The sequence below is a fragment of the Arvicanthis niloticus genome, chromosome X, assembly GCF_011762505.2.
Source record: "Arvicanthis niloticus isolate mArvNil1 chromosome X, mArvNil1.pat.X, whole genome shotgun sequence".
NCBI lineage: Eukaryota > Metazoa > Chordata > Mammalia > Rodentia > Muridae > Arvicanthis > Arvicanthis niloticus.
This window is the reverse complement of record NC_047679.1, coordinates 95,789,866-95,809,590: the sequence shown is the minus strand read 5'-3', so window position 1 is coordinate 95,809,590 and position 19,725 is coordinate 95,789,866. Positions and strand designations below refer to the sequence as shown.

At 41.5% G+C, this 19,725-nt stretch overlaps 1 protein-coding gene across 1 annotated transcript in view; it reads right to left on the bottom strand.

The window, feature by feature from the left end:
• LOC117694656 (testin-like) overlaps window positions 1–18,630 on the bottom strand; it is a 55,949-nt gene extending 37,319 nt beyond the window's left edge. Inside the window, exon 1 of the mRNA XM_034485629.2 lies at window positions 18,538–18,630. The gene's annotated coding sequence lies outside the window, so the exon portion shown is untranslated. The remainder of the gene's footprint in view (window positions 1–18,537) is intronic.
• Window positions 18,631–19,725: the final 1,095 nt, after the last annotated feature.

The following is a 19,725-nucleotide window of genomic DNA, read 5'->3' as shown; positions in this document are numbered from 1 at the left end:
TGAGGGTGAAAACTCCCAACTTAAAGGGCCAGTAAATATCATCAACAAAATTATAGAGGAAAACTTCCCTAACCTAAATAAAGGGATGTCCATAAATATACAAGAAGCCTACAGAACCCCAAATAGACTAGACCAGAAAAGAAATACCTCCTGTCACACAATAATCAAAACATCAAATGCACAAAACAAAGAAAAAATACCAAAAGCAGTAAGGGAAAAAGGTAAAGTAACATATAAAGGCAGACCTATAAAAATTACACTAAACTTCTCACCAGAGACTATAAAAGCCAGAAGATCCTGGACTGATATCATACAGATCCTAAGAGAACACAAATGCCAACCCAGACTACTATACCAAGCAAAACTCTCAATCAATATTGATGGAGAAACCAAAATATTCCATGACAAAACCACATTTAGACAATATCTTACCACAAATCCATCAATACAAAGAATAATTGGTAGAAAACTCCAACACAAGGAGGGAAACTACAACCTAGAAAAAGCAAGAAAGTAATCTTTCAACAACCCTAAAAGAAGATAGCTACATAAACATAACTCTACAGCCAATTACAAAAATAACAGGAAGCAACATTCATTTTTCCTTAATGTCTCTTAATATCATGGACTCAATTCTCCAATAAAAAGACATAGACTCTCAGACTGGATACATAAGCATGACCCAGCATTTGGCTGCATATAGGAAATAAACCTTTGTGAAAAAGACAGACACTACTTCAGAGTAAAAAGATGAAAAAATCTTCCAAGCAAATGGCTCCAATAAACAAGCTGGAGTAGTGATTCTAATATGAAATAAAATCAATTTTCAACCAAAAGTAATCAAAAAAGATAAAGAAGGACACTTCATACTCATCAAAGGAAAAATGTACCAAGAGGAACTTGCAATTCTGAACATCTATGCCTCAAATGCAAGGGCACCCACATACATAAAAGAAAGTTTACTGAAGCTTAAAGCATACATTGCACCTCACACAATAATAGTGGGAGATTTCAACACCCCACTCTCAGCAATGGACAGATCATGGAAACAAAAACTAACCTGAGACACAATGAAACTAACAGAAGTTATGACACAATTGGACTTAACTGACATCTATAGAACATTTCATCCTAAAACAAAAGAATATACCTTTTTCTCAACACCTCATGGTACCTTCTCCAAAATAGACCATACAATTGGTCACAAAACAGGCCTCAACAGATACAAAAACATTGAAATAATCCCTTGTACCCTATCAGACCACCATGGACTAAGACTCGTCTTTAATGTGGACAAAAACAACTGAAACCCTACATACACATGGAAACTGAACAATGCTCTACTCAATGATGACTTGGTAAAGGAAGAAATAAAGAAAGAAATTAAAGACTTTTTAGAATTTAATGAAAATGAAGATACATAATATCAAAACTTGTGGGACTCCATGAAAGGAGTACTAAGAGGAAAACTCATAGCTATGAATGCCCACAAAAAGAAACTGGAAAGAGCCTACACTAACAACTTGGCAGCACACTTGAAAGCTTTAGAACTAAAAGAAGCTAATATACCCAAGAGGAGTAGATGGCAAGAAATAATCAAATTCAGAGCTGAAATCACCCAAGTTGAAACAGAAAGAACTATACAAAATATCAACAAAACCAGGAGCTGATTCTTTGATAAAATCAACAAGATAGAGAAACCCTTAGCCAGACTAACCAAAGGGCACAGAGACAGTACTCCAATTAATAAAATCAGAACTGAAAATGGAGACATAACAACAGAAACTGAGGAAATTAAAAAATCATCAGATCCTACTACAAAGGCCTATACTCAACAAAATTGGAAAATATGGATGAAATGGAAAATTTTCTAGACAGACACCAAGTATCAAAATTAAATCAGGAGCAGATAAACCATCTAAACAGTCCCATAACCCCTAAAGAAATAGATGTAGTCATTAAAAGCCTCCCCACTAAAAACATGTATGGGGCTAGATGGTTTTAGTGCAGAATTCTATCAGAACTTCCAGGAAGACCTAATGCCAATTTTCTTCAAACTGTTCCAGAGAATAGAAACAGAAGGTAAAATACCCAATTCGTTCTATAAACCTACACTTATGCTCATACCTAAAACCTCACAAAGACTCAACAAAGAGAGAGAATTTCAGACCAATCTCTCTTATGAATATTGATGCAAAAATACTCAATAAAATTCTCACAAACCAAATCCAAGAACACATCAAAGCAATCATCCATCATGATCAAGTAGACTTTATCCCAGGAATGTAGGGATGGTTCAATATTCGGAAATCCATCAATGTAATCCACTACATAAATAAAATCAAAGAAAAAACCACATGATCATCTCAGTAGATGCTGAGAAAGCATTTGACAAAATTCAGCATTCCTTCATGTTAAAAGTCTTGGAAAGATCAGGAATTTAAGGCCCATACCTAAACATAATAAAATCAATATAAAACAAGCTAGTAGCCAACATCAAACTAAATAAAGAGAAACTGGAAGCAATCCCACTAAGATAGGGACTAGATAAGGCTGCCCACTCTCACCCTACCTATTCAATATAGTACTGGAAGTCCTAGCTAGAGCGATTAGACAACAAAAGGAAGTCAAAGGGATACAAATAGGAAAGGAAGAAGTCAAAATTTCACTATTTGCAGATGATATGATAGTATACTTGAGTGACTCTAAAATTTCCACCAGAGAACTCCTAAACCTGATAAACAACTTCAGCAAAGTGGCTGGATATAAAATCAACTCTAATAAATCAGTAGCCTTCCGCTATTCAAAAGATAAACAGGCTGAGAAAGAAATTAAGGAAATGACACCCTTCTCAATAATTACAAATAATATAAAATACCTTGGAATGAATCTAACCAAGCAAATGAAAGATCTTTATGACAAGAACTTCAAATCTCTGAAGAAAGAAATAGAAGAATATCTCAGGAGATGGAAAGATTTCCCATGCTCCTCGATCATCAGGATTAATTTAGTAAAAATGGCCATCCTGACAAAACCAATCTATAGATTCAATGCAATCCCCATTAAAATTCCAAATCAATTCTTCATAGAAATAGAAAGAAAAATTTGCAAATTCATTTGGAATAACAAAAAAATCAGGATAGCGAGAACTATTATCAACAATAAATGAATTTCTGGGGGAATCACTGTCCCTGACCTCAAATTGTACTACAAGGCAATAGTAATAAAAACTGAATGGTTTTGGTACAGTGACAGGCAGGAAGATCAATGGAATAGAATTAAAGTTCCAGAAATGAACCCACACACCTATGATCACTTGATCTTTGACAAAGGAGCTAAAACCATCCAGTGGAAAAAAGGATAGCTTTTTCATCAAATGGTGCTGTTTCAACTGGAGGTCAACATGTAGAATGATTCAAATCAATCCATTCTTATCTCCTTGTACAAAGCTCAAATCCAAGTGGATAAAAGACCTTCACATAAAACCAGATACACTGAAACTAATAATAGAGAAGGTGGGGAAGACACTCGAATACCTAGACACAGGGGAAAAGTTCCTCAATAGAACACCAATGGCTTATGCTCTAAGAGAAAAAAATGACAAATGGGACCTCATAAAATTGCAAAGCTTCTGTAAGGCAAAGGACATTGACAACAAGACAAAATGGCAACCAACAGATTGGGAATAGATTTTTACCAATCCTACATCTGATAGAGGGCTAATATCCAAATATACAAAGAACTCAAGAAATTATACTCCAGACAACCAAGTAACCCCATTAAAAATGGGGTACAGAGCTAAACAATAATACTCAACAGAGGAAATTCGAATGGCAGAGAAGCACCTTAAGAAATGCTCAAAATCCTTAGTCATCAGGGAAATGCAAATCAAAACAACCCTGAGATTCCACCTCACACCAGTCAGAATGGCTAAGATCAAAAACTCAAGTGATAGGAAATGCTGGAAAGGATGTGGAGAAAGAGGAACACTACTCCATTGTTGGTGGGATTGCAAGCTGGTACAAGCACTCTGGAAATCAGTCTGGCTGTTCCTCAGAAAACTGAATATAGCATTACCTGAGGATCCAGCTATACAACTCCTGGGCATATATACCCAGAAGATGCTCCTATATATAATAAGGACATATGCTCCACTATGTTCATAGCAGCTTTATTTATAATAGCCAGAAGCTGGAAAGAACCCAGATGTCCCTCAACAGAGGAATGGACACCAAAAATTTGGTACATTTACACAATGGAGTATTACTCAGCTATTAAAAATAATGAATTCAAGAAATTCTTAGGTAAATGAATGAAACTAGAAATTATCATCCTGAGTGAGTTAACCTAATCACAAAAGAACACACATGGTATTTACTCACTGATAAGCGGATGTTAGCCCCAAAGCTTGGAATAGCAAAGACTCAACCAGCAGACCACATGAAGCTCATGAAGAAGGAAGACCAAGAGGGGATGCCTCAGTCCTACTTAGAAGGAGTAACAAAAATACTCAAGGGAGCAAATATGGAAACAAAATATGGGACAGAACCTAAAGGAGGGGCCATCTGGAGACCATTCCACCTGGGTATCCATCCCATGTACAGTCACCTAAGCTAGACAATGATATGGATGGCTGGAAGTGCATGCTGAAAAGAATATGATATAGCTGTCTCCTTAGAGGTCTGCCAGAAACTGACTCATTCAGAGGACATTCACAGCTAACTACTGATATGATTAGAGAGAAGACTGAAGGAGCAGAAAGGGTTTGTGACCCCATGAGGAGATGTCAGGAGCCATAATGGGACAAGCTAATAATGAGCAGATGATCATCCTGAAATGCTTGCCTCGGATTATTATATAATCTGCGACGAGTGTGCCCCATTAGCAAGGCTGTGGTGGATGTGATTTTAGGAAAGATTCCTGCTATTAATATGCTTTTCCCATTATTATTGTTATACATATGCTACTATCACTAAGCAATAGCACACCCCTTTGTAGCAGATCTCTACAGATCCACGAAGATGTACTGTCTTGTAGTGATACTATATAGACAAATAGATGACTTCTTAAGTCTTAATGATGATCCTATAAGAATTCCTAAAATTATATCAGTGATTATTAAGCTCTTTTATCGGAACTGCTATTAAGTCCCTTAGGCATAGTCAAACTGCAATGAGAACTCTGCCAGTCTCCTGAGTGTTATCAGTTAATTGCCCCAAGAGTGATAGTAACTGGACCTTCCTGCTCAGAGCACATTCCAAGAGGTCATAAAACAATTAGCCTAGGTTACTAGAGAGAATCCACAATTTATTGTAGGTACCAGGACAGAAGAGAAAATATTGCCTGGGTTTATCTATACAAAACTTCACTAATTTCTTAAGTTATAGTTTCAAACTTTCTGCGAACCTGTGGAGCTAGACAGGTGATGAATATCTAGCTAGATAATTACTCCTAATGTATATTCATGTAAACATTCTCTGTTGTAAACTTCTATTTCAATTTATGACTTGAAATTTGGTGTAAACTTGTGATGAACCTTGTAACATGTGACCATGTACTCTGAAAGATGTATAAGTTCTGAGAACAAAGAGATGAGAGGTAGTTAGAATGGTGAGTTAGAATAGGCAGTTAGAATGGTGAGTTAGACTAGTCAATTAGTTAGTTAGGACCTTGTCACCCTTTCCTTTTCCCCTGCCTAGAATTTTTCTCCCTTGGGTTTTTACTTTGTTAGAATCTTTTCTTCTTCCCCACTCAGGACCATTCCATGTTTCCCCTCAGATAGCTTTCATAGGATACTTTTTACACTTAATAAACTCTATAGCAACTTTTCTAAGTGTCTTTTCTTCTTGCAAGTTAGAGTCCAGCAGTTCCTGCTGAGATAAAACAAAGGCCACATTGCCTAATCCTCTGCTGTTAGGCTACAGGTGTTAATCACCCTAGCCTGCAGTCCCATTATTCTCAGAAGAAGTTTTTAGGATGGCACAAGGCTATTTAATTAACACCTTTCTGGTCTTAGGGCCAGGATGCTGACTGCAGGTCAGCTACAGTAGCATAGAGAAGAACTGGACAGTGGGAAGAGGAGAAGAAAGAAGAAGCAGCTGCTTCTCTCTCTCCCCTTCTCTCACCCCCAAGCCCGGGCAAGGAGGTTGGCCCCCTGCAAGGAGAGCTATAATACCAATCAACCAGAGCTCCCCAGGGTCTAAACCACCAGCCTGGGAGCACATAAGGAGGGATCCATGACTCTAGCAGTATATGTAGGGGAGGATGGCCTTTTTGGGCATAGGTGGCAGAGGAGATTCTTGGTCCCATGAAGGGACAGAGTAGGGGGGAATGTGAGGGTGGGGGGAGTGGTGAGTAGGGGTGGGGGTGGGGGTAGGTGGGGGCACAGCTTCATAGAAACATGAGGATGTGGGATGGGATAGGAGGTTTCTGGGTGATGGGGGGAAGTGGGGTAAGGGGATAAAATTTGAAATATAAATATAATACCCAATAAAAAAGAATTAAAATTTTAAAAAAGACTTCTACATGTACACAAGGCATATTAAGACCTTCCTCATTTCAGCAAAAGGCCCTATGTTTGATAATATATGAACATGGTACTTCACATTTGTCTTCATCTACCCAAAAGTGTTTCTTCTGTACGCCTTTTCACTAGACCTTCTTTATCTACCCAAGTAAACCCTGGAATACAGTTTCTATAAAAAAAAGAGGTTAGGAGGTGATCCTTCTCACAAAGGATACTTTAAAACTTTTGCAACTGAGGAAGACAATTTCAGCCTTCCCTATTCTGCAAAAAGGAGGTGTGCATCATCTCATGCTGCCAAAAATTTCATCAACGACTAATATTACTCCTCAGGTGATTGCCACACCTTCTGTTTCTGTTCAAAAGGCTTCAAAATGTTTCACATCTAATCAAGGGACTGTGGAACAATCTACCCAAGGGCATGCTAGTCAATCCTTACCATCTCACTAATCTCAGAGGCCTTCTCTGTTTGTCCCAAAGGTACTAGTGTGTTCAACATCTGCCCCGGGGCTTCAGCTGTTTCTTCATCCTCCTCAACATATCCAAAGCATTTTCTCCATGTACAGGGTGATATTTCTCTTTTCAATTCAAACTTAAGTTCTACAAAACCTCTGTTATCTCCCCAAGGGTCGGAGGGAAAGTCCACATCCCCCCCCCCCAAAAAAAAATTCTAGGACTTCTACCATTAGCCCAAGAGTGTCTGACAAATTCTGTGTCTTACAAAGCACCAGAAAATATTTCTGCCTCCAGCCTTCTTTCTGGACGACGTTTGCCATCTCTCCTAGGGACCAAGGTATCATCAACATGTAAGTAAGGGTATATAGAAATTTTACCATTTGCCCAAAGTTCTTTAGTGGGTTCATCTTCTTCAAAAGCTCTGTGTTGTTTTCCATTTGCTCAAGGAACAGTAAAACTTTTGTCATATGCTCAAAGGGTTCAGGAAGATCTTTGACCTTCACTAAGGCATTTTGCACATTTGCTCCACCTCCCAAGAGATATGATGTAGGAAGCCATGGTCAGTGGTTATACATTCGCCATTCCAAGATGGCGCTGGCATCGTGTCTTCCCACTAGTAAACAATTAACTGCAAAGCTGCAAAGGCAGAAAGCCCGCCAAAGTCACTGGCCAATCCCGAGGCGTAATATTGGGTGATGAGTGAACAGTCAATCAGAAGTGAACACGTCACTCTAGGGTGTATTTAAGTGGTGCCTCTTCCTGCCTTTCCGTTTTTTCCGCTTTTGCTGTTACAAGAAGTAAAGCCTCATCTGTAGTGATACCCGATTATTGCCTCAAGTGTCCTTATTCGTGGGCGAAAAGGGACTCGGGAGGTGTGCGGAACATCTGGTGCCGAGAACCCGGGAATTTCAAGGCGCCACGGAAGACCACCCAAGTTTTGGGTGGGTTAAAAGATTGCAGGAGTCGAGGTACAACTCTGGAAGGTATGCTTGGGGTGGAAACCGTTGTGAGTGAATATTCACCCACTGCCATTGCTGCAGTAGTTGGCCTCTTGCTTGTGTGGTTTTCGCTTTTAGCCTACTTGTGTTGTGAGGATCCAGCCCAAAGCACAGCTAGTAGGGCAAGTCAAGAGGTTTCAAAAGAGGTCCGCTCCAGGCTATCAGAACCAGAGTGTGTTATCCGGCATCAAGCCAAAGAGCTTGGAAAGGAGAAGCAGGCAAGAAAGTCTGGACAACAGAGGCAGGCCAAGGAGCCTGGTTATAGGAAAGAGTATTCAAGAGGAATAGGGGCCACTGCAGGGCCTATTAAAGTTAAGGAACCTTCACCGGCTGGTGAAGAGAGAAGGGAGTTCAGGGGGAGCCCCCTGTACCCCATTAAGGAGCCTGCTTCCATAAACCTTAGCAGCTCCAAGGACGACCTAATGCAAGGAGAGGAAGAGAGCCTGGGGCAGGAAGCAGCTGCCTATACAAAGGATAGCAGTTCTGAGATAAGACTAAGAAGACCTTGAATTCCTCAGCCCCGCCCTTGCCTCCAGCCTATGCCTCCAGCAGCACCCCTAATTCATTTCTCAGCCCAGGAGATCGGAGACAGCTACAGCTTGCATTTCCGGTCTTTGAAGCGACAGAAGGCGCCCGAGTTCATGCCCCCGTAGACTATAGACAGGTCAAAGAATTAGCTGAGGCAGTACGTGCATATGGAATTGGAGCTAATTTTACTATAGCCCAAGTGGAGAGGTTAGGTACAGCTGCTATGACGCCAGGAGACTGACAGGACACAGTGAAGGCGGTACTTAACAATATGGGCCAATACCTAGAGTGGAAGGCCTTGTGGCATGAGGCATTGCAAGCACAAGCCAGTATTAATGCAAATACTGAGGGACAACAATTATGGGCTTTTGACATGCTGGCGGGAGTTGGCGTACACTCAAATGACCAGACCACTCATCCTTGGCAGGTCTACGCACAGATAGCATCAACTGCAGTAAAGGCATGGAAGTCCCTCCCTAGGAAGGAAGGCAGTAACCTTTATTTGTCCAAGATAATTCAGACAGCTAATGAGTCTTTCTCTGACTTTGTGGTTTGAATGACTGAGGCAGCTGGTAGAATCTTTGGGGAACCAGAGCAGGCGATGCCATTGATAGAACAGATGATCTTTGAAAATGCCACAGCCGAATGCCGTGCAGCCATTGCTCCTCGGAGAGCTAAGGGGCTACAAGATTGGTTAAGAGTCTGCCGTGGCTTGGGGGATCCCCTTACTAATGCAGGACTCACAGCGGCAAACTAGAAATGGCTGCAGTCCTGCTTAAGGGTCAGAATCGTGGAAAATTCCCTTCAAAACATATGGCCCGATGCTATGCCTGTCGGAAGGTGGGACATATGAAAAAAGAGTGCCCAAATAATCAAATACCATCAAAGCTGTGCACTAGGTGCAGAAAGGGCTATCATCTGGCTCTGGATTGCTGCTCTGTTAGGGATATAAAAGGTTAGATCCTCCCTCCAAATCCCTCAGCCATTAAGGAAGAAAATTTTTCAAAAAAACGGATATGCGGGCCCAAGATCCCAGGGCCCCAAAAGATATGGGACACTGCTGAACACTCAGGGGACTCTTTTCGCTGCAGAGCCACAAGGGGTTCTGCAGGAGTGGACCTCCGCTCCACCTCCCAAGTCCTACTAATGCCACACATAGGGGTGCAGCCAATCCCAGTTGATTATAGAGGCCCCCTGCCAGAGAAAAGTGTCGGCCTTATTTTAGGCCACTCCTCTCTTACCTTGAAAGGGCTCGTGGTACACCCTGGTGTAATAGATCAGGATTATACCAGAAAACTTCAAGTTCTCTGTTCTAGCCTACAAGGTGTATTCTCCATCTCCCCTGGGGACAGGATTGCTCAATTGGTTGTTCTTCCAAGCTTACATGATTGTTTTTCCATCCACCGAGAAGCTTAGAGGTACTCAAGGGCTTGGTTCCTCAGGAACTGACTTCGCTCATCTGGTGGTTGATTTTAAAACTAGACACACCTTACAGTTAGCAATAGAGGGGAAGCACTTTACTGGAATTCTGGACTCAGGAACGGATAAAAGTATTATTTCTTCTAATTGGTGGCCTAAGACATGGCCTGTAAAGAGATCGTCCCACTCCCTACAAGGATTGGAATACGAGGCCAGTCCCACAGTCAGTTCTCGATCGTTGACTTGGCAGGCACCAGAGGGTCAAACAGGAAGTTTTATACCTTATGTGCTTCCTCTCCCTGTCAATCTCTGGGGAAGGGACATCTTACAAGGCCTAGGGCTAGTTCTGACTAGTGAATACTCCCCACAAGCTATAAACATTATGAAGAGCATGGGATTTAAAGAAGGGAAGGGTCTTGACAGGAACGAACAAGGAAGGTTAGATCCTGTCTCACAAGAATCAAACACAGGAAGACAAGGCCTGGGTTTTCCCTAGTTGCCACTGAGGGTTCTATGCCCATACCCTGGCTCACAGAGGAGGCTGTGTGGGTTCCTCAGTGGTCCATATCCTCTGAAAAATTGGAAGCTGCTACCAAACTAATTAAAGAACAAGTGCAGCTCGGTCATTTAGAACCTTCTACCTCTCCCTGGAATACACCCATATTTTTTATTAAAAAGAAATCCAGAAAGTGGAGGCTTTTACATGATTTAAGAGCCGTCAATGCACAGATGCGACTATTTGGCTCCATGCAACGAGGCTTACCTTTACTCTCTGCCTTGCCTAAGCAGTGGAAAATCATAATTATAGATATTAAGGATTGTTTTTTCTCTATTCCTTTGTGTCCACAAGATAGACCAAGATTTGCATTTACACTACCTACTATTAATCATTTTGAACCTGATAAGAGATATCAGTGGAAAGTTCTGCCTCAGGGCATGGCCAACAGCCCCACTATATGTCAGCTGTATGTGCAAATGGCCCTCGAGCCAATTAAGAAACAATTTCCTTCGCTGCTGCTGGCCCATTACACAGATGACATTATTATGTGTCATAAGAATTTAAGTACTTTACAGACCTCATACCCCTTATTATTAAACACCTTGGAACAGTGGGGTCTACATGTTGCTACTGAGAAAGTTCAATTTTCAGAAATTGGTTCCTTTTTAGGGACAGTTATCTATCCAGAAAAGATAATTCCTCAGAAACTGGAGATTCGTAGAGACCATTTATATACTTTGAATGATTTTCAGAAATTATTAGGTGGTATTAATTGGTTAAGACCATTTTTAAAAATTTCCTCGGCCGAGCTGAAACCTTTATTTGATATTTTGGAAGGGGATGCTCATATTTCCTCACCGAGGGCCTTAACACCAGCTGCGAGCCGTGCTCTGCAAGTAGTAGAAAACGCTTTACAAGATGCCCACTTGAAACGCATAGATGAAACCAAAACCTTTGACTTATGTGTTTTTTTAAAACTAGGCACTTACCAACTGCTGTATTATGGCAGGAGGGGCCCTTGTTATGGGTTCATCCCAATGCTTCTCCCGCAAAGATTATTGAAAGGTATCCAGATTCAGTCTCTCAACTTGCCCTTCGTGGACTAAAAGCAGCCATTACTCATTTTGGAAGGGAGCCTAAGGTTTTGATAGTGCCTTATACTGCCCATCAAGTCCAAATATTAATGGTGACCTCTGATGTTTGGGCAGTGCTAGTTACTCCCTTCAACAGTCAAATAGATAATCATTATCCTAAGCATCCCATCTTACAATTTGCCTTAACTCAAGCTATCATATTTCCACATATTGTGTCTCAGGAGCCACTCCCAGATGGAATGGTAGTTTATACGGATGGGTCAAAAACAGGAGTGGGTGCCTATGTGGTTAATGATAAGGTTACATCCAAACAATATCATGAAACCTCACCTCAAATTGTGGAATGCTTAGTGGTGTCAGAGGTTCTGGAAATTTTTCCAGGTCCCTTAAATATTGTTTCAGATTCCTTCTATGTGGTTAATACAGTAAAAGCATTAGAAGTTGCTGGGTTAATTAAGACATCTAGCAGACTTGTAGAAGTTTTTCAAAAGATTCAGATTACCCTGGCTAAGCGAAGATTCCCTGTCTTTATAACTCATATTAGGGCTCACTCAGGCTTACCGGGACCTATGTCCCGTGGAAATGACCTGGCAGATCGAGCCACAAAGTTGATTGCAATTGCCCTTTCACCAAAATTAGATTTGGCTAAAGCCTTTCACAAAAGGTTTCACGTGACAGCTAAGACACTAAGATGTCGATTTAACATCTCTAGAAGGGAGGCCAGAGATATCGTGACTCAGTGCCAAAACTGCTGTCAATTCCTACCTGTTCCCCATACAGGAATTAACCCTCGGGGAATCAGGCCATTACAGATCTTGCAAATGGATGTTACTCACATCCCATCCTTTGGTAAATTACAATATTTGCATGTCTCCATTGATACCTGTTCTGGAGTTATGTTCGCCTCTCCATTGACCGGAGAAAAGGCGGCCCATGTTATTCAACATTGCCTCGAGGCCTGGAGTGTCTGGGGAAAGCCTAAAATCCTTAAAACTGACAATGGACCAGCCTACACTTCTCAAAAATTTCAACAATTTTGTCGCCATATAGAGGTGACACACCTGACGGGTCTTCCTTACAACCCTCAGGGACAGGGTATCATTGAGCGTGCTCATCGTACCCTTAAAACTTATTTGATAAAACAAAAGGGAGAAGTTGAGGAAGCTCTGCCCACGGTGCCACGAGCTACTGTTTCTCTGGCACTTTTTACCCTCAACTTTTTGAATTCGGACAGTCAGGGCAATACAGCGGCTGATCGCCATTGCCTGGAACCAACTAGGCCAAAAGAAATGATAAAATGGAAAGATGTTTTGACTGGTCAATGGAAAGGCCTGGATCCTATTTTAATAAGATCCCGGGGAGCAGTTTGTGTTTTTCCACAGGAAGAAGACTTTGGCTGCCAGAGCGACTGACACGGCGACTCGTGGTTCCTGAAAATGACCCCCCGAAAGATTCATCTGCAGACGCTCTCAGTTCCCATTTGGACTCTCCTAAATCGGGTTCCTAGTATATATAGTGAATTTAGATGGCTATCCTATCTGCTTTTCCAAAACCTATGCCCTTGCCTTCTTAAAAGGCGTTGCTTCTGCTAACTTGTACCAATGTAACTTGCTTTATGTCCCAGTGCTGGTCTGCCTTTTTCTATAAGCAGGCCTAATAGCCAGTATACCACTCTAATCCCTATCCCCGTTCAGACGTCTGGGACCTTGATTTTATTCCGACAGAAGAGAGATTTTGATATAACTGCAGCCCTTATCGCTGCTATTACCATCTCTACAACTACAGCTGTGACAACTGACACAGACATGGTTAATCAAGTTACAGGAGCTACTGTTGTTAATCAAATTTCAGAAAAGACCTCTGAGGCTTTGACCCTTCCACAGAAAGTGGATGCGTATCAGGCATCCTGTTGGTCAATCAGAGAGTTGATTTGCTCCAAGCCCATGTGGAGCAGCTCACGGATGTGGTTCAAATAAGCTGCGTGTCAGCAACCCCACATCCAGGTATTACACCCCTGAGATTTGTGAATGATACATTTATTCAAAGCCATAATCTTTCTGCTTATTTAAAAGAGAATTGGACTGGGGAGCTGGACCTGGTGCAGCAGCAATTGCAAAACCGGATCTTGAGCCTTGATGGAGTGCCGATGGACCCTGTTACCCCTGGCGATTTTACTTCTTGAATTTCTTCTGCCTTTTCCTTCTTTCTTAAATGGTGGGGATAGGCCTGTTTGGTACAGCCCTATGTTGTGGATTAGTGTTCATGATGGTTGGTCTGTAAGCTCAGAGCCCAACAAAAATGTGACAAGGCCGCTATTGCCCAAGCACTCGCAGTCTTGAAGCAAGCATCTCTCCCTGAAATTTGACTATCTAGGCTGAGAAAGTAGCCGATGACTGAGACCCTCAGTCGATGCACCCCAAGGGTTCAGCCCACTGCACTGGGTCGATGAGAGGTCTAAGTCCAGCCAACCCTTGCCTGAATAACCGGTACCTGAACATTTAGAGGTGTTTTCGAGTGGGTACTCGACAGGGAATGTTCCACGAGTGTGGATAGATTTCCCGAAAGTATGCCTGATTGCACAAAGGTTTGATGCCAAGAAACCTCCCCTGGTGGTGCCCCAGGGTGGAGGCTCCCTTTCCCCGTCAAAAGGCATCGAGATGGGTATGGGAATTAAACCCATTACAATATCTCATTTTGCACAGGGGATCAGGCCTCTGCTTTCCCTTACTGAGTTGGTGCTGCGCTTAATGGGCAAAAGGCTGTTTCATATTAATAATTTAAACAGGGAGAGATGTAGGAAGCCATGTTCAGTGGGTATACATTCGCCATTCCAAGAAGGAGCTGGCCTTGTGTCTTCCCACTAGTAAACAATTAACTGTGCAGCTGTGAAGGCAGAAAGCCCACCAACGTCACTGGCCAATCCCGAGGCGTAATATTGCGTGATGAGTGAACAGTCAATCAGAAGTGAACATGTCACTCTAGGGTGTATTTAAGTGGTCCCTCTTCCTGCCTTTCTGTCTTTCCGCTTTTCCTGTTACAAGAAGTAAAGCCTCGTTTGTAATGATACCCGATTATTGCCTCATGTGTCCTTATTTGCGGTCGAAAAGGGACTCAGGAGGTGTGCAGAACAATATGAAACTTTTTTCAGTAGCACAATTGATTTTAGGACATACCCTCCACCACCTGCTCATGGGGCTCTGTAAACTTCTTCATGCTCACCTTTGAAACTTTAATTTTTGAAGCCTACAGTTAATGAGGGTGCTTAAAAACCTTAATCTCCCTTCTATCCCACTAACCACCAGAGATAGTGTAAAAGAATGGGTACAGGGGAAGTGGACCTATTTAGAAATGGTTCTTTGGAGCAAATCCAATCTGCTTGTCAGGAATTCAGCAGTTCAGTTCACAGGTCAACAGCAGCAGCAGCAATAGAAACAGCTTGATTCACTGGCAAACTCTTCATGAAGATACCAGCAGTCCAGTTCAGTAGTGGCAGAACAGCAGCATCAGTGGCACAACCTAATGCCAGGAGAATTTCAAGGCTGTACTTCTCTCTTACTATTCTTGATAAATTATTTTGCACTAGTTGTGCTAAATTATATTAGCTTTTTGCCTCCACCATGACATCCATTGTAATTGTTGATCAGCTTCTAGAATACCTGACACCAATCCCTTCCAATCTTGTGGGATCACTCTATGCTGTGTAACCCAATTATTTAGTATTTCTTTAACAAACAAAAATACAAATGATAAGATACAACAGGCTTTAACATTCTTTAGACCTAACATTTTTATCTGTCGCCAGATCAATTCATTACAAGCCTGTCCACCACTGTTAGCAGGCATATGCTGCAAAAAGACTGGGAAGGTTGAAGGTGCCTGTTCAGGTCCAAACAAAGTCTATGGTGGTGTACTTGGCTGCACATTAACCTGTTGTACCTGTGCCATTTCTGCTATTTTAGTCTTCTAGATGCAGGGCAGGAAGGTAGTTTGCCTTCCTGCCTACTTTGCTTTCTGCTTTCATCACATGGTGGTGGTGCATTCTCAATCTCATTCAACAATACTAAATTTTTTTCTCCTCCCATTGGAACTTTTTGTTTCTCAGGCACTTCTATCTCTATCTGCAAACTCTCTAAGCACATAGCCATCTCTGCAGTCTTCTATAACAGAAGAGAATTGTCAGGTTTCCCATTAAACTTTTCCAAAACAGTATACATGAAAACAATGAAGTAAAAGCAAAAAACACCTCTGGTAGCAAGGCAGGATACCACCTGTACTGACTGGTTTTGTGTCATCTTGACCCAAGCTGGAGTTATCACAGAGAAAGGAGCTTCAGTTGAGAAAATGCTTCCATGAGATCCATCTATAAGGCATTTTCTAAATTAATGATCAAGATGGGAGGGCCCCTTATGGGTGGTACCATCCCTGGGCTGGTAGTGTTGGGTTCTATAAGAAAGCAAGCTGAGCAAGCCAGAGGAAGCAAGCCAGTAAGTAGCATCCTTCTATTGCCTCTGCATCAGCTCCTGCTTCCTGACCTGCTTGAGTTCCAGTCCTAAATTCCTTTGGTGATGAACAGCAACATAGAAGTGTAAGATGAATAAACCCTTTCCTCCACAACTTGCTTCTTGGTCATGCTGTTTGTGCAAAAATAGAAACCCTAAGACACCACCTAGCTGCAGTAGCTTCCATTTTGCCAAATTTTCTTAAGCAACATTGCTATTCTCTAATAACCTGTTGTTTTTCTACATTAGAAGCAGAGATACCCATTATGCTTAAGTCACATTGGGTACCACATGTAACTTTAATTTTCTCATGTGTCCTCCATGTGTCTTTCTTCACATTTCTTGTTTCAACACATGAGTCTATCATATCAAAACTGCATGAGTCTGTCTCAGCTGACATTACTCTGACATTACTCATTCCCATGAGAGTACATAACCTTCATCATCAGCCCAAGAGGATGTCACCCACCCTGTTTCTACCAAGGAGGGATCAAAACAGTATCTTTCTGTCCAAGAGGAAGAGAAACCTACCATTAGGGCCAAAGGGTGACCCAGGGCTTTGTTTCCTCTTATACAAGGACTCATATCTGTACCAGTTCCAAAAGGGAACACAGCACCATTCCCTTGTATCCAAGAAAAATTCAAACATACCAAATCCCAACTAGGGAACCTAAGTTCATTCCACTGTTACCAAGAGAGACTCATAGCCATCCAATAAGAACATGGGATGGGTCCCTCATTAGTAACCTTTCTGTCATAGGAGCCTCAAATATTCATATTTAGTAACCATGCTAGCTCCAGGGACCCCACAGTAAATTGGGAACTTTAGTTCTATTCTCTCCCCTAAAGAAAGTATCAGACCTTCTCAGTCTGACCAATATGGCCTCAGACTCTTCTAGTCTCACCAAAGGGAAAATAGATATTTCTCCCTTGTTTCAGGCAGCTTCAGAATGTTTCAGAATAAAAGAGAGGGGCTCTTAAATAACCCATCTAACAAACTGAGCATAACAAAAGAGATTTCAGAAGTTTGTTCGCTGATTAAGAGTGGGTCAGACCTTCAAGTTCTGGCCTAAGAAGCCTTTTGTTCAATGAGGCATAAGGGCTGCCCAGCTTGCAAAGTGGAACCTGTAATGCAGCCCATCTCAAGAGGGGAGCCTGGGTCATACTCTCTCTTACCATGGCATTTTCAGCTCTATTTACCCAAATGCAACCCTCATGTTTTGCCACTATGTGCCCCATATGAACAACAGGAGTTTAGAACAATTTTCTTCATGTCAACCATCTGTCAAACCTATGACTTCCACTCCTATCTGCCGTAAATCCACAGTAAGACATCAGTGTGACTAAAAGCATGACAGGCATTACCTTTCTGACTAAGAGTGGCTTACAATTTTCTAGATAAAAGAACATGCTATATAATTTGTTTCCCTAGATAAAAGAACATGCTATATAATTTGTTTCCCATGGAGAATAACATGTGCTTCTTCTTAACTGCATGGCACTAGGACTACTTCATCTTACCTAATGGGTGACAAATTAACTTCCATTATCTAAGGTGCTCTCAGTGCTTCTTATTCTGATTCTCTGACCTTATGACATCTGTCCAAAGAACAGGACCCTGGTGCCTGAGGTCAAAAAGCCTAAGAGTAGCCATCAAAACTCTAGACCTAACATATATACTTTAAACTTGGTCAGCAGAAATGAAGAAGCCATGTCCTTTTTATTCAAAATTAAGCCACTTATTATTGGGAGACCTAGCTGGGAAATGCCTCTTAGCATGTTGGAGATTGATTACACAGCTACCTGGCCTACATAATATGGATGTTCTAGGTTCCCATAAAGACTAGATAAGGAAAGGTTTAGGCCTTCCCTACTGCCCAAATTAACCATTGATTTTACCCTGCTACTTACAAGATTCTTTGACCTCCTTGCAGTCCCCAACATAGTATGAGACCGTCTGCCTCTGAAGAATGGTATCCTTAATAGTTCCTGTTTGTGGATGCCTCAAGCATTCTTTATATGTCTAGTGGTCCATCAGATTGTGTTTCTGACAATTTGGCCAAAGATTTATTCCTTGAAAATAGAAAACACTCACACTTTTCCAAATCTCTGAAGTGGAGCTCAAATCATCCTCAAGGGCTCAAGGTGTCTTCAGGCACACTCTGTCTAAACCAGGAAGCCGAATGTACTCCAGTCATTCTCAAGTAGGCTTCAGAACTACTACTTCAGAACCACAGATCTTCCAAACTACTCTATGGTCCAAGGGAGCTTCTGATCTGTACATTCAGCACCAGGGATCCTCAGATCTTCCCCAGTAGCCAAACTGGCTTTAATTTTATCTGTCTAGAACCAATGTGTCTCACAAATTTCACCAATAATTCAAGGGTGTTTTAGATGTATCCCCTCAACTTCAAATGTGTCGGAAACTGCCCAGTATTCAAGGAAGCATTAGCATACAATTCCTTTGAGGACTAGGAAATCTCAGACATTCACGAATTGCCCAAATATATCTTAGACTTACTTCAGAACAAGGGTGTCACACACATTCTCAATGCCTGAAGTGGTCCTGAGACATACGACTTGGTAAGCAAAGTACTTCAGATCTCCTCAATCTGCCAAGAAGGTCACACATATAGCCCTTTTATAATCAACGTGCAATAGAATTTCTGCAGTCACAATGGAGTTTCAGTCCTATCCTTCTAGAACCAGAACAATTTCTGCCTCTACCTAATAACTCCATCAAGTCTTAGATATGCTCCCAAAGAACTAAACTAACCCATGACTTCAAGGGGGCTGATACCCTGCTGAAACATCTTCTGAAGAGGTCCTTAGATTTATTACCTCTAACTATGATGTTAATGGTATACCAAAGTGGAGCTGCTGTAACAAACTGTCTGTGAATAAAAATATTTTTGTCTTCTTATGTATGCAGGAGATGTATGATAGATGCTCCTTTGATGAAACAAGGTGTAGAACTGACTCTGTGCCCAAGGAGAATATCTCAAACATTCAGGCTAGGCAGAAGAGTGCTTGAGACTGACTCCCTAGACCAATATACCATAGGTGTTTCTCCTTATGTTAATTGGTGATTCAGGTCTACTATCCAACTAAGGAGGACTAGAGTTTAACCCTCAGAACTTAATAGTTAGAAATACACTTTTAACACCAAGATAAGTAGACACACATATGTGTATATATACATATATATGTGTACAAATACATATATATAATATATATATATATATATATATATATATATATATATATATGGAAAGAGAGAGAGAGAGAGAGAGAGAGAGAGAGAGAGAGAGCACTTCAGAGCGCTCTGGCATCCATGGCAAATAAAAACAAAACAAAACCTAGGTTTTGATCACAAGAACGGTACCTGACCTTCATGTTGAAACCTCTGTGGCTAATTGTAACTTTAAGTAGGGAACAGATCCAGGGACATTGACACAACCTGTCAGAAGAAACCACAGATTGCTGTCAAGCCTAGGTAAACTTTCACCAGAAGGATCCTGTGACATTCCTGCACTTCCCTACCCTCCCAACACAATCTTCCTCTCAAAAATGGGGCCGATTACTTTTTTACGTATGTTCAAAATAGTCTTTCACCTAACTGATTAGGGATTGCTCCACAATTGACTCACTGTATAAATAATGGACTCCAGGACTCTTGGGTTTTAGGTCCCACAGTACAAGTTCAGCA